Source organism: Somniosus microcephalus, chromosome 5, assembly GCF_052327205.1.
Source record: "Somniosus microcephalus isolate GS21.2 chromosome 5, FLI_Smic_1.0, whole genome shotgun sequence".
NCBI classification, from domain to species: domain Eukaryota; kingdom Metazoa; phylum Chordata; class Chondrichthyes; order Squaliformes; family Somniosidae; genus Somniosus; species Somniosus microcephalus.
In genome coordinates this window covers 60,725,246-60,738,025 of record NC_140991.1, presented here as the reverse complement: position 1 = coordinate 60,738,025, position 12,780 = coordinate 60,725,246, and the positions used below count along the sequence as shown (strand labels likewise).

Genomic DNA, 12,780 nt, shown 5'->3' with positions numbered 1-12,780 from the left:
GCAACTAATTGGATGAGGTAATGTGGAAACAGGGGGATTCTCACATAGCCAGGGTGAAAGAAACGTTTAAAAGGTGGGTAAGTGGAACAGATTTTTTAGAATCTGACAAGGCCTAGCCAACTGTTGCCCTAGAGTTCAAAATGTGTGACACAGTGAATTCTCCGGTAATTCGTTCTTACCGTAAGTCTCAAATATAGGTGTAATTATTCTTAATAATGGTTATCATTGTATATGTGTAGTTAATGGTGATAATTATCATTGTATGCTTAATTCTTATGAAAGTGAATAAGTGCCTTTGATCCCTATTATCTTGCGCAATAACTTATAAGTAAGGAGATTCAGTCCCTAACAGAACCCCATAAGAAAAAAATGCATTAATGACTATTTTTAGCTCTTTATGCCATTTCTCCAGGGATTTTGTCAAAGTTATGGTGGGAATCGGGAGCACCCCCACAGAAATTCTAGCCTCAGAGGACAGTGCAACACTCAGTTGCTTGTTTGAAACTGTCTTAAAGTCCCTCCCAATCACTTCCTCACCTATAACAACAAATCAGAGCTCACCTCCCACATGAAGTGGAACAAACAATATTCTGCTTTTACCATGAACTGAGTTCTGATTATGAAGAAGTTTGGAAGGATTGAAGGTTCTGTGCATTTCCTGCTGTAAATGTTTATATAATACACTTACTTTATCCCTTTTAATTTTTTCATAACGGTTCTCTTTTTAATTAAAAGTATTTTCAGGTATATATTTACAATCAAGTCATATTTACTTTCACAGTGTTTAAAAACAAAAAAACCACAAACTATTCATGTGCAAATATGAATGCTCAGTATCACATAGCAAACAGAGACAAATAAGTTTATTAGCCACATCCACTGTGGAGGTTGGGATTGTCTACTTCTTTATTTAATTCCCACTCCTCTCTGTTTCTCTCTTGTATTTTTCAAGATTTTTTTTGTTCATCATTTCGTCTTTATCTGTGACCACAGTGGAGTGTTGGGGATGTGCGGCCTTGGCGGAGGTGTCTTCTTTCAAATGAGACATTAAACCAAGGCTCCGTTTGTTCAGGTGCATGTAAAAGATCCCACAGCAGTATTTGAAGATGATCAGGGGAGCTCTCCTAGTGTCCCTCAAACAACAGCGCTAAAACAAAAAAGGTTATCTGGTCAGTTATCTCATTGCTGTTTGAGGGATCTTGCTGTGGAAATTAATTGCCGTGTTAATCAGAAATTAAATCCAACAGACACAGGCTTTTGAATGCTTGGCTAGCGAAAAGTCATCTAAGCAGCGTTTTGAGTACTGCAAAGTTCACTAGTTCCTGCTCATGAAAGACAGTTGCAGGCTCCACTGATAATTTAATGCATTGTGCTGTCTACTGTATATAATACATATACTATGAAGGCTTGATTCCTAATCGGCGCTTAATATTTGTTCAGTCTTCTAAGTTCATAAACTTAGGAGAAGCTTAACAATCCCCTTTCCAAGTAATTATTAACTATAACAGGACCAGAGAAGAACATGGGGTAGAAATATGTTCACACTGCTAGGCCTGCGCAAACTGGGCACAGGCAACGATCTCTGTGCCCAAAGATGTAGGCCCAAGGCCCAATCAATTTGGGGTGAGCTGCCAGCACCTGTCATGTGGTAAGGGAACGGTAGCATAGTGGTAATGTCACTGGGCTAGTAACCCAGAGGCCTAGACTAATGATCCAGAGACGTGAGTTTAAATCCAACCATGGCAGCTGGGGAATTGAAATTCAGTTAATTAAATAAATCTGGAATAAAAAGCTAGTGTCAGTAATGGTAACCATGAAACTATCGGATTGTAGTAAAAACCCATCTGGTTCACTAATGTTCCTCAGGGAAAGAAATCTGCTGTACTTATATATGAGTCCAGACCCACAGCAATGTGGTTGACTCTTAACTGCCCTCTGAAATGGCTTAGCAAGCCACTCAATTGTAACAAATTGCTATGAAACAAAATAATAAAAATGAAACCGGATGGGATGGACCGGATATGGATACGGCAATGGCACACCCAGCCCAGCCCAAACAACCCTGCAAAGTCCTCCTCACCAACTTGTGCCAAAATTGGGAGAGCTGTTCCACAGACTAGTCACTCAACAGCCTCACAGAATCATACATTTCAGCCAATGTCCCAAACTCCTACATCACCTACCAGCAGGACAGACCCACCAGGGGTGGTGGCACAGTGGTATAAAGTCAGGAAGGAGTGGCCCTGGGAGCCCTCAACATTGACTCTGGATCCCATGAAGTCTCATGGCTTCAAGCATGGGCAAGGAAACCTCCTGTTGATTACCACCTACTGCCCTCCCTCAGCTGATGAATCAGTACTCCTCCATGTTGAACACCACTTGGAAGAAGCACAGAGTAGCAAGGGCACAGAATGTACTCTGGTGAGGGACTTCAATGTCCATCACCAAGAGTGGTTCAGTAGCAACACTACTGGCTGAGTCCTGAAGGATATAGCTGCCAGTCTGGGCCTGCGACAGGTGGTAAGAGAACCAACACAAGGGAAAAATCTTCTTGACCTCGTCCTCACCAATCTACCTGTCGCAGATGCATCTGTCCATGACAGTATTGGTAGCAGTGACCACTACACAATCATTGCGGCGACAAAGTCCCGTCTTCACACTGAGGACACCCTCGTGTTGTGTGGCACTACCACCGTGCTAAATGAGAAAGATTCAGAACAGGTCTAACAGCTCAAAACTGGCATCCATGAGGAGCTGTGGGCCATCATCAGCAGCAGAATTGTATTCCTGTCAGGGTGGCTGTCAACGGGGCCGTGTAGATACGGGGCCGTGCTGTCCGGGCGAGGTAGGTTCTGGACCCAAGTGCAGACAGACGAGGCGAGAAGCAGGTATGCAGTCTTAAATAAAAGGTACTTTACTAGAATCACACAGGTAAACAGTACAAACATAGGAGCTCAAGACAAGCTACCACATAGGCAAACGGCTAGTCAAGATAGGAACTCAAGCCAAGCTACCGTGAGGCAACCAGCTTGTCAAGACTGAGCTCAAGACAAGCTACCGCAGGGCAACCGGCTTGTCAAGATAGGAACTCAAGACAAGCTACCGTGAGGCAACCGGCTTGTCAAAACTGAGCTTAAGACAAGCTACCACAGGGCAACCAGCTTGTCCAAACTGAGCACCTTATCAAGACTGAGCAACTTGTCAGCACCTTGTCAAGACTGACAACATCCCGGCTATTGTGCTGAAGACTTGTGCTCCAGAACTAGCTATGCCTCTAGCCAAGCTGTTCCAGTACAGCTACAACACTGGCATCTATCCGCCAATGTGGAAAACTGCACAGATATAGACTTAGGTAGCAGTGGGGAAATTAAAAAACAGAACGTGTCAGGAAGGGACAGAAGGTATGGAGTAAAAGGTAAAGTAGTAAAAGGGGAAAAAACAGGAACTAAGTGACACAAAACATATTTGAAAGTTCTTTATCTGAATGCACGTAGCATTCGTAACAAAATGAATGAGTTAACGGCACAAATAACTACATATGGGTATGATCTTGTGGCCATTACAAAAATATGGCTGCAGGGTGACCATGACTGGGAATTAAACATACCAGGTTATTTAACAATCAGGAAGGACAGGCAGGAAGGGAGGGGAGGTGGGGTGGCTATGTTAATAAAGGAAGGAATCACTATAATACAGAGAAATGATATTGGGTCAAAGGAGCAGGATAGTGAAACAGTTTGGGTGGAGATAAGGAATAATAAGGGGAAAAAAACACTAGTGGGCGTAGTCTATAGGCCTCCAAACAGTTGCAACTCTGTTGGACGGAGTATTAATCAGGAAATAGTTGAGGCTTGTAATAAGGGAACAGCTATAATTATGGGGGATTTTAACTATCGTATTAGCTGGACAAATCAAATTGGGCAGAGCAGCCTTGAGGATAAGTTAATTGACCACAGGGAGCAGCGAGGCGAGGTGAGGCGGAGCCCGGCTTAAAAACCGGCTCCACCAACGAGGCCCGACCACAGGGAGCAGCGAGGCGAGGTGAGGCGGAGCCCGGCTTAAAAACCGGCTCCACCAACGAGGCCCGACCACAGGGAGCAGCGAGGCGAGGTGAGGCGGAGCCCGGCTTAAAAACCGGCTCCACCAACGAGGCCCGACCACAGGGAGCAGCGAGGCGAGGTGAGGCACACCAAATCAACAGCAGAGGAGAGAGGTAAAAAGTAATCAGAGTGTGACGTCACCAGGGAGCAGGTAAGTGATTGGTTGGTGAGTATTTCTCTCTTTTCAATACAAGCTTGACTTCTGTGGTGTTAAATTTCTAGGGTCTCTGGTGTAGTGGGGACAGTTGGTAAATAAAGCGCCCTAGAGTATACCTGTAACTGGGGTATTGAATAAATTTTTAAATTAATTAAAGGAGTAAGTCATGGCAGGAGAGCTCAGGCCCGTGTTCTGCTCCTCTTGCTCCATGTGGGAAATCAGGGACGCTGCCAGTGTCCCTGACGACCATGTGTGCGGGAAATGCATCCAGCTGCAGCTACTTGTAGACCGCATTGCGGCGCTCGAGCTGCGGGTGGATGAATTTTGGAGCATGCGCGATGCTGAGAGGGTCGTGGATAGCACGTTTAGCGAGTTGTTCACACCTCAGGGTAGGGCTGCACAGGGGGTGACCATCAGGCGGAGCAACAGAGGCAGGCAGGAAGTGCAGGGAACCCCTGCGGACATCCCCCTTTCAAACAAGTATACCAAGTTGGATACTGTTGAGGGGGATGACTCACCAGGGGAAGGCAGCAGCAGCCAGCTTCCTGGCACCAGGGACGCTTCTGCTGCTCAGAAAGGGAGGAAAAAGAGTGGGAGAGCAATAGTGGTAGGGGATTCTATCGTAAGGGGAACAGATAGGCGTTTCTGTGGCCGCAAACGTGACTCCAGGATGGTTTGTTGCCTCCCTGGGGCCAGGGTCTGGGATGTCACTGAGCGGCTACAGGGCATTCTTAAGGGGGAGGGTGAGCAGGCAGAGGTCGTGGTCCACATTGGGACCAACGACATAGGAAGGAAGGGGGATGAGGTCCTGCATCAAGAATTTAGGGAGCTAGGTAACAGATTAAAGAGCAGGACCTCAAAGGTTGTAATCTCTGGATTACTCCCAGTGCCACGTGCTAGTAAGTATAGGAATGGGAGGATAGAGCAGATGAATGCGTGGCTAAAGAGTTGGTGTAGGGGGGAGGGTTTTACTTTCCTGGATCACTGGGCCTGCTTCTGGGAAAGGTGGGACTTGTACAAGTCGGACGGGTTGCACCTGAACCAGAGCGGGACAAATATCCTTGCGGGGAGGTTTGCTAGCACTGTTGGGGGGGGTTTAAAATAACTTGGCAGGGGGATGGGATACAGAGGGGAGCTGAAATAGGGGGTGATGTGCTGCCAATTATAGAGAATAAAACAAATCAGCTTGGTAGACAGGGCAAATATATAAGGGCAAGGCTGGATGGCATCTATTTTAATGCAAGGAGTCTTGCAAATAAGGTGGATGAACTGAAGGTGTTGGTAAACACATGGGAGTATGATATTGTTGCCATCACGGAGACATGGTTGAGGGAGGGGCAAGACTGGCGGCTCAATATTCCGGGGTACAGAATCTTCAAGCGAGACAGAGGGGGAGGTATAAGAGGAGGGGGTGTCGCAATATTAATTAAGGAGTCAATTACTGCAGTAAGGAGGGATGATATATTAGCAGGGTCCTCTAATGAGGCCATATGGGTGGAGCTTAAAAACAAAAAGGGGGCAAGCACTTTGCTGGGAGTGTACTATAGGCCTCCAAACAGTCAGGGGGAGATAGAGGAACAGATATGTAGGCAAATCTCAGAGAAATGTGCAAATAATAGGGTAATAATAATGGGGGATTTCAACTTCCCCAATATTAATTGGGATAGTCAGAGTGTGAAAGGCTCAGAGGGTGTAGAATTCTTAAAGTGCATCCAGGAGAGCTTTTTGAGCCAGCATGTAGAAAGTCCTACAAGAGAGGGGGCGGTACTGGACCTAATTCTAGGGAATGTGGCCGGCCAAGTGGAAAAAGTGCTAGTAGGTGAGCACTTTGGTGATAGTGACCATAATATGGTAAGATTTAAGGTGGTCATGGAAAAGGACAGGGATGGGCCGGGAATAAAGGTTCTAAATTGGGGGAAGGCCGATTTTAATAGGATAAGGCAGGATCTGGCCAAAATGGACTGGGATCAGCTACTTGTAGGAAAATCCGCATCGCAGCAATGGGAGGCTTTCAGAAGGGAGATTGAGATCATACAATGGCAACATGTTCCCGTAAAGGTCAAGAGTGGTTCCAAAAACCACAGGGAACCTTGGATGTCTGGGGATATACGAGAATGGATTAGGAAAAAAAGGAGGGCTTTTGGTAGATACAAAAGGCTAAAGACGGAGGAAGCCCTAGAGGAGTACAAAAAGTGCAGGGGGATACTTAAAAAAGAAATTAGGAGATCAAGGAGGGGCCATGAAATAGCACTGGCGAGCAAAATAAAGGAAAATCCGAAGATGTTTTATAAGTATATTAAGGGTAAGAGGATAACTAGGGAAAAAATAGGGCCCATTAGGGACAAAAGTGGCAATCTGTGTGTGGAGCCGGAAGATGTAGGTGGGGTTCTAAATGAATTTTTTGCATCTGTTTTCACTATGGAGAAGGACGATGTAGACATAGAAATAGGGCGGGGGGACTGTGATATGCTCGAACATATTAACATCGAGAGGGAGGAGGTATTGGCGGTTTTAGCTGGCCTAAAAATGGATAAATCCCCAGGCCCGGATGAAATGTATCCCAGGCTGCTGTGTGAGGCAAAGGAAGAGATTGCAGGGGCTCTAACACATATATTCAGGACCTCTCTGGCCACAGGGGATGTGCCAGAGGACTGGAGAACCGCTAATGTAGTACCATTATTCAAGAAGGGAAGTAGGGAAAAACCGGGGAACTACAGGCCAGTGAGCCTAACATCAGTGGTAGGAAAATTATTGGAAAAAATTCTGAGGGACAAAATTTGTCTCCACTTGGAGAGGCAAGGATTAATCAGGGATAGTCAACATGGCTTTGTCAAGGGAAGATCATGTCTGACTAATTTGATTGAATTTTTTGAGGGGTTGACTAGGTGTGTGGATGAGGGTAACGCAGTGGATGTAGTATACATGGATTTCAGTAAGGCCTTCGATAAAGTCCCGCACAGGAGACTGGTCAAGAAGGTAAGAGCCCATGGAATCCAGGGTGCCTTGGCACATTGGATACAAAACTGGCTTAGTGACAGAAGGCAGAGGGTGATGGTCGAAGGTTGTTTTTGTGACTGGAAGCCTGTGGCCAGTGGGGTACCACAGGGATCGGTGCTGGGTCCCTTGCTGTTTGTGGTCTACATTAATGACTTGGATATGAATGTAAAAGGTATGATCAGTAAGTTCGCGGATGATACAAAAATTGGTAGGGTGGTAAATAGCGAGGAGGGTAGCCTCAGGCTGCAGGATGATATAGATGGGTTGGTCAGATGGGCGGAACAGTGGCAAATGGAATTTAACCCGGAAAAGTGCGAGGTGATGCACTTTGGGGGGACTAACAAGGCAAGGGAATACACAATGAATGGTAAGACCCTAGGCAAGACGGAGGGTCAGAGAGATCTGGGTGTGCAAGTACACAGATCCCTGAAGGCGGCGGAACAGGTGGATAAGGTGGTAAAAAAGGCATATGGGATACTTGCCTTCATTAGCCGAGGCATAGAATATAAGAGCAAGGAGGTTATGATGGAGCTGTATAAAACACTGGTTAGGCCACAGCTGGAATACTGTGTGCAGTTCTGGTCGCCACACTACAGGAAGGATGTGATTGCGTTAGAGAGGGTGCAGAGGAGGTTCACCAGGATGTTACCAGGGCTGGAGCGCTTCAGCTATGAAGAGAGACTGGGCAGATTGGGTTTGTTTTCCTTGGAGCAGAGGAGGCTGAGGGGGGACATGATTGAGGTGTACAAAATTATGAGGGGCATAGATAGGATGGATGCTGAGGAGCTTTTTCCCTTAGTAGAGGGGTCAATAACTAGGGGGCATAGATTCAAGGTAAAGGGCGGGAGGTTTAGGGGGGATTTGAGAGAGAACTTTTTCACCCAGAGGGTGGTTGGAGTCTGGAACTCACTGCCTGAAAGGGTTGTGGAGGCAGAAACCCTCACAACATTTAAGAAGCATTTGGATGAGCACTTGAAATGCCATAGCATACAAGGCTACGGGCCAAATGCTGGAATATGGGATTAGATTAGACAGGGCTTGATGGCCGGCACGGACACGATGGGCCGAAGGGCCTCTATCCGTGCTGTATTACTCTATGACTCTATGACTCTATGAGTGTATTAGGGATGGGTTTCTTGAGCAGTATGTAACTGAACCGACCAGGGGGCAAGCAACATTAGATTTGGTCCTGTGTAATGAGACAGGATTAATTAAAAATGTCCTAGTAAAGGATCCCCTTGGAATGAGTGACCATAACATGGTTGAATTCCATATTCAATTAGAGGGTGAGAAGATTGGATCTCAAACAAGCGTGCTGAGCTTGAATAAAGGAGACTATGAAGGTATGAGAGCGGAATTGATTAGAGTGGACTGGGAAAATAGATTAAAGGGTAAGACGGTACATGATCAGTGGTGTACATTTAAGGAGTTATTTTACAACTTCCAAAAAATATATATTCCACTGAGGAAAAAAGGGTGTAAAAGAAAAGGTAGCCACCCGTGGCTAAGTAAAGTAATTAAGGATAGTATCCAACTAAAAACAAGTGCATATAAGGTAGCCAAATCTAGTGGGAGGATAGAAGGTTGGGAAGTCTTTAAAAGACAGCAAAAAATAACAAAAAGATTGATTAAGAAAGGGAAGATAGATTATGAAAGTAAATTAGCAAAAAATATAAAAACAGATAGCAAAAGTTTCTATCATTATATAAAAAGAAAAAGGGTGGCTAAAGTAAATGTTGGTCCCTTTGAGGATGAGACCGGGAAATTAATGGTGGGAAACATGGAGGTGGCAAAAGCGCTGAACAAATATTTTGTATCAGTGTTTATGGTAGAGGACACTAAGAATATCCCAACACTGGACAGAGGGGGCTCTAGGGTGGGAGGAGCTAAATACAATTAAAATCACTAAGGAAGTGGTACTTGGTAAAATAATGGGACTCAAGGTCGATAAATCCCCTGGACCTGATGGTTTACATCCTAGGGTCTTGAGGGAAGTGGCAGTAGGGATTGTGGATGCATTGGTAATAATTTTCCAAAACTCCCTAGACTCAGCAAAGGTCCCGGCAGATTGGAAAACTGCTAATGTAACACCCTTATTTAAAAAGGGTAGTAGGCAGAAGGCTGGAAACTATAGACCTGTTAGCCTAACATCTGTGGTTGGTAAAATGTTAGAGTCCATTATTAAGGAGACAGTAACGGGACATTTGGATAAACATAATTTAATAGGACAAACTCAGCATGGTTTCATGAAGGGGAAGTCATGTTTGACAAATTTGCTTGAGTTCTTTGAGGAAGTAACATACAGGGTGGATAAAGGGGAACCAGTGGATCTAGTGTATTTAGACTTCCAAAAGGCATTTGACAAGGTGCCACACAAAAGATTATTGCTCAAGATAAAAAATCATGGGATTGGGGGTAATATTCTGGCGTGGGTGGAGGATTGGCTCTCTAACAGAAAGCAGAGAGTTGGGATAAATGGTTCGTTCTCAGACTGGCAATCAGTAAATAGTGGTGTTCCGCAGGGGTCAGTGCTGGGCCCCCAACTCTTTACAATCTATATTAACGATTTGGAGGAGGGGACCGAGTGTAACATATCAAAGTTTGCAGATGATACAAAGATGGGAGGGAAAGTAGTGAGTGAGGAGGACATAAAAAACCTGCAAAGTGACATAGACAGGCTAAGTAAGTGGGCAGAGATTTGGCAGATGGAATACAATACTAGAAAGTGTGAGGTTATGCACTTTGGCAGGAAGAATCATAGAGCAAGTTATTATCTTAATGGCAAGAAACTGGAAAGTACTGTAGTACAAAGGGATCTGGGGGTCCTGGTGCACGAAACTCAAAAAGTTAGTATGCAGGTGCAGCAAGTGATCAAGAAGGCCAATGGAATGTTGGCTTTTATTGCATGCAGGTGCAGCAAGTGATCAAGAAGGCCAATGGAATGTTGGCTTTTATTGCTAGGGGGATAGAATATAATAACAGGGAGGTATTGCTGCAGTTGTACAAGGTATTGGTGAGACCACACCTGGAATACTGCATACAGTTTTGGTGTCCATACTTAAGAAAAGACATACTTGCTCTCGAGTCAGTACAAAGAAGGTTCACTCGGTTAATCCCGGGGATGAGGGGGTGGTCATATGAGGAGAGGTTGAGTAGATTGGGACTCTACTCATTGGAGTTCAGAAGAATGAGAGGCGATCTTATTGAAACATATAAGATTGTGAAGGGGCTTGATCGGGTGGATGCAGTGAGGATGTTCCCAATGATGGGTGAAACTAGAACTAGGGGGCATAATCTTAAAATAAGGGGCTGCTCTTTCAAAACTGAGATGAGGAGAAACTTCTTCACTCAGAGGGTGGTAGGTTTGTGGAATTTGCTGCCCCAGAAAGCTGTGGAAGCTACATCATTAAATAAATTTAAAACAGAAATAGATAGTTTCCTAGAAGTAAAGGGAATTAAGGGTTACGGGGAGCGGGCAGGAAATTGGACATGAGTCTAGGTTCGGAATGGTCATGGCCCTGTGGGTAGTGGAGTGGGCCCAGGGGCCGTGTAGCCTGGTTCTGCTCCTACTTCTTGTGTTCTAATTCTGTGTTAGATTTCAGGAGATGGTTTTATTCCTGTTCCTGGCTGGGGTGGAGAGCGCCTTTACAGAAGGTAAGTATTGTAGAAAATATAGGGACAGAGTGATCTCCTGGACGAGTTTCGATCGCCTAGATGGGTCGGAGAGGAATTTCCCAGATTTTTTCTCCCAAATTGGCCATTGGGTTTTTTATCTGGTTTTTCGCCTCTCCTGGGAGATCACATGGGTTCGGGTGGGATGGAGAGTGATAGAAGATTTGAGGTTAGGATCAGATCAGCCATGATCTTATTGAATGGTGGACCAGGCTCGAGGGGCCGATTGGCCTACTCCTGCTCCTATTTCTTATGTTCTTATGTCCACAAAAAGCAGGATAAATCCAATCCGGCCAATTACTGCCCCATCAGTTTACTCTTAATCATCAGCAAAGTGATGGAACGTGCTACCAAGTGGCATTTACTCACCAATAACCTGCTCACTGATGGCCAGTTTGGGTTTCGCCAAGACCACTTGGCTCCCGACCTCATTACAGCCTTAGTCCAAACATGGACAAAGGAGCTGAATTCCAGAGGAGAAGTGAGAGTGACTGCCCTTGTCATCAAAGCAGCCTTTGACCGAGTGTGGCATGAAGGAGCCCTATTAAAACTGAAGTCAATGGAAATCAGGGGGAAAACTCTCCACTGGCTGGAGTCATACCTAGCACAAAGGAAGTTCGTTGTGGTGATTGAAGGTCAATCATCACAGCCCCAGGACATCGCTGCAGGAGTTCCTCCAGGCAGTGTCCTAGGCTCAACCATCTTCAGCTGCTTCATCAATGACTTTCCCTCCAACATAAGGTCAGAAATGGGGATGTTCGCTGATGACTGTACAGTGTTCAGTGCCATTCACAACTCCTCAGATAATGAAGCAGTCCATGCCCACATGCAACAAGATTTGGACGACATTCAGGCTTAGGCTGATAAGTGGCAGGTAACATTCGCGCCACAGAAGTGTCAGGCAATGACCATCTCCAACAAGCGAGCGTCTAACCACCACCCCTTGACATTCAATGGCATTACCATCATCAAATCCCCCACCATCAACATCCTGGGGGTCACCATTGACCAGAAACTTAACTGGACCAGCCACATAATTACTGTGGCAACAAGAGCAGATCAGAGGCTAGGTATTCTGCGGTGACGGTCTCACCTCCTGACTCCCCAAAGCCTTTCCACCATCTACAAGGCACAAGTAAGGAGTGTGATGGAACACCCTCCACTTGCCTGGGTGAGTGCAGCTCCAACAACACTCAAGAAGCTCGACACCATCCAGGACAAAGCAGCCCGCTTGATTGGCACCCCATCCACCACCTTAAACACTCACTCCCTCCACCACCGGCGTATCGTGGCTGCAGTGTGTACCATCTACAAGATGCACTGCAGAAACTCGCCAAGGCTTCTTCGGCAGCACCTCCCAAACCTGCGAGCTCTACCATCTAGAAGGACAAGGGCAGCAGGCGCATGGGAACATCACCACCTCCAAGTTCCCCTCCAAGTCACACACTATCCTGACTTAGAAGTATATCACCGATCCTTCATCGTCGCTGGGTCAAAATCCTGGAGCTCCCTCCCTAACAGCACTCTGGGAGTACCTTCACCACACGGACTGCAGCAGTTCAAGAAGGCGGCTCACCACCACCTTCACAAGGGCAATTAGGAATGGGCAATAAATGCTGGACTTGCCAGCAATGCCCAGATCCCATAACCAAATTTTAAAAAGTCTCGAAAGGCAGATTGCCTGTGTGGCCCGATCCAATTTTACCCACTTGCCTCGCTGGCAGTGGCCCTAAAGTATGTCCTGGAAGGAGGGTGGTCGGGGGGTGGTGGGGAGGAAGATGGGAGGGAGGCCGATGCAGGCATGGTAATGGCCCACAGTAGTGCTGTGGAGCCGGGAGGAGCAGGAGTGGCAAT

General features: G+C 46.0%; 1 long non-coding RNA gene across 3 annotated transcripts in view; it reads right to left on the bottom strand.

Moving 5' to 3' along the window:
* Window positions 1-696: 696 nt before the first annotated feature.
* Window positions 697-12,780, bottom strand: part of LOC147117063 (uncharacterized) — a 28,170-nt gene continuing 16,086 nt past the window's right edge. For all 3 annotated transcript variants that reach the window (XR_015078361.1, XR_015078360.1, XR_015078362.1), the window contains one exon: window positions 697-1,147. This is a non-coding gene — a long non-coding RNA (uncharacterized LOC147117063). The remainder of the gene's footprint in view (window positions 1,148-12,780) is intronic.